The sequence below is a fragment of the Otolemur garnettii genome, unplaced genomic scaffold (assembly GCF_000181295.1).
Source record: "Otolemur garnettii isolate 467f Iridium unplaced genomic scaffold, OtoGar3 scaffold00007, whole genome shotgun sequence".
Taxonomy (NCBI): Eukaryota; Metazoa; Chordata; class Mammalia; order Primates; family Galagidae; genus Otolemur; species Otolemur garnettii.
This window is the reverse complement of record NW_003852402.1, coordinates 41060979-41064164: the sequence shown is the minus strand read 5'-3', so window position 1 is coordinate 41064164 and position 3186 is coordinate 41060979.

Sequence of the window (3186 nt, the reverse complement as noted above, 5' to 3'; positions counted from 1 at the left end):
AGGGGTTTGAGGTGACAGTGAACTATGATTGTGTTACTGCAGTCCATCCTGGGTGACAGTCTCTTAACAACCACAATAACAAAAAAAAAAAAAAAAAGGAAGAAAGAAAGAATAACAGATTTATGGAGGTGAAAAACAGGGGGATTGCTTGTAGCAAGACAAAAACTATGCACAAGATCAAGTAATTAAAGACAGGCCAGGAGGGCAGTGCAGGGTCATCTCAGGAAAGGTGCTGAATGTCTGAAGTTTACTCTGTAAGCAATGGGAAGCTCCTGGGGATGTCTGAGCATAGACAGAGGTGATGAGGGTGAAAAGACTCAAGGTCAGAGTATGTATAAGGTTTATTTGGCAATTATATAGAGAAAGAATTTGCCAGGGAAAAGAAACTTAGGCAAGAAAAGCAGGTTGGAGCCCTGAAACAGGGCAGTGAAGATGGAAATGGAGATGGGTGGAGATAGGTTTCAAGTACAATGAGGAACTAAGATCAGTGGGCGGTGGTGAAGAAGTTCTTGTCAAAAATGATCACAGTTGCAGGCATGAATTACTAGGAGAAGGGTGATGCTATTAAAAGAAATCAGGAAGTCAGAAAAAGGAACAGTTTGTGGGAGGCAAGACAGTGAGTTCAGATCTTTCCCTCTTAGGCATGGAAGTGGCTATATTCAAGGGGGAATTATTTAAAAATGTTTATAGCATTTACAGGAACTGGAACCCTGCAGAAATTAGAAGATTATGGTTCAAGCTACACTGGCTATAAGCGGTCTCTTTACAAAATAAATGTAAAGTGGGGGAATGCAGTATTCCCCTTATTGAATTTGAATTCTCTGTAGAGTTTCTCTCTGAACAAATCTAACAGGGATCTATAGCTTGTCTGCAGTCCATGTATCACAAAGATATCTCTTAGTATCTTTAATAGTATGTATTTATTGAGTGACTGTATGTGTCAGTTATTACACTAAATTTTATATATTTGTCAATGAATGCTCACATCAGCTCTTAGGTATTATTGCCTGGATTTTCGTAAGAGAAGTCGAGATACCAAGACATTAAGTGACTTTCTGAAGGTCAAACAGGAAGCAAGGTAATGATATTTGAACCCAAGTTCTTTATGGTTTCAAAGTCTTTGTTTTTTTTTATACCATCCTGCTTAAGTATTTATTTGCATTCTTCTCTATTCCTTTTCACAGAATGAAATGGAAATAGTGCCTGTTAGCACAGACTCTTGGTCATTTCTATATGATTGTGTCCAGGGATTCATTTAGCCTGAGTGGGAGATCTGTTTTAGGAAGGGCTTATTCTCACTGGCTCTTTTTCTAGGGACAGCTGCTTCCCCCATCAGTTTGACAATTACTATCCCTTATCTAAGACTGAGAGAGAGATTAAACAACAAAATTAATATAACTTAAAATCACCTTTTAAAAAGAGAAGGTATAGGCCGGGTGGAGTGGCTCATGCCTGTAATCCTACCACTCTGAGAGGCCAAGGCGGGTAGATCTCTTGGGCTCTAGAGTTTGAGACCAGCTTGAGCAAGAACAAGACTCCATTTCTACTAAAAATAGAAAAATTAGCTGGGCATTTTGGTGAGCACCTATAGTCCCAGCTACTGGGGAGGCTGAGGCCAGGGGCTCACTTGAACTCAAGGGTTTGAAGCTGCTATGAACTATGACACCATAAAACTCTAGTTAGGGTGACAGAGGGAGATTTTATTAAAAAAAAAAAAAGAGCAGAGGTAATAGTTTTGAACTGCAGCTATAGCAAAATCACTAAACATTTTTTTAAAAGCTAGATAATGTCCTTTGAAATTAAATTTAGACAAACAGCAGAGAATGCCCTTAAAGCAAGCCTGAGCCTCAAAGTGTGGATCTCTTCCTGTGCATAAGGAAAGACAGAGGGAGAACAGCCTGGCAGAGTCACACACGGTTGAATGTTCCATGGCAGAATGCACTGAGCAGGCCCTGGCTAAGAGGAGATTCCCCTGTGGTGCACGCGCTACGCCACTGCCCGGCACAGGTGAATGCTGAGCACATGTAAATTCCTATCTCCTCTTTTGCATTTCCTGAAATTATTCTCCACATCTCACTTACTATATATATATAAAAGAACCCCCCTCGGAGGGAACTGTCTCATTCCCATTGTAGAGGTACATAAGTCTTCACTTACTGCCGCTGAACATGATAGAATACTTGGCACCTCACTGTCTCTACCCTGGGTGTTTCGGGTTTGTACTCTCCTTGTTGGAGCTGATCATCTGTTCTCTATCCATTGGGCTGTGATGATGAGTAGAAGTTCTTCTTGTAGGAGGGGTATTCCTGCATGGAGTCCAAACCGAGCATGGATCCCCTATGAGAAAAGGCCCATGACACTTTTTGTATAAGACCATTAAACTTAGGCCAGGTGCCATGGCTCATGCCTGTCATCCTAGCACTCTGGGAGGCTGAAGGGGGTGGATTGCTTGAGCTCAGGAGTTCAAGACCAGCCTGAGCAAGAGTGAGACCTCGTGTCTAAAAAAATAACCAGGTGCTGTGGCAGATGCCTTAGTCCCAGCTACTCAGGAGGCTGAGGCAAAAGGATCATTTGAGCCCAAGAGCTTGAGGTTGCTGTGAGCTGTGACACCATAGCACTCTATTGAGGGCAACAAAGAGAGACACTGTTTCAATTAAAAAACAAAAAAACAAAAAAACATTAAACTCCCCTCGGGCAGTCACTGAGGACACTGGTGTTGATCCATTTATGCCCAGGGTTGTGTGGGTGACATCTTGTACAGCAAAGATATATCAGTTATATAGTTGGAAAGAATTATCATAGAAAGCCTTATGGAAAGTCTCAGACATGAGGTGGAGCTTTAAAGACTGGGAGGATTTGGCTCAGTGCCGGTAGCACAGTGGTTACGGCACCAGCCACATACACCAAGGGTGGTGAGTTAGAGCCCAGCCCGGGCCAGCTAAACAACAATGACAGCTGCAACCAAAAAATAGCCAGGCATTGTGGCGGATGCCTGTAGTCCCAGCTACTTGGGAGGCTGAGGCAGGAGAATCACTTAAGCCCAAGAGTTTGAGGTTGCTGTTGTTGTGAGCTCCTGTTCCCTCCGGTTCCCTCTGCGTTCTCCCATTCCCCCCACCCTATGGGCAAGCTCCTGTTCCCCTGCCCTCTCCCGTTCCCCGCTCTATGGGCAACCTCCCACCCTCTCCC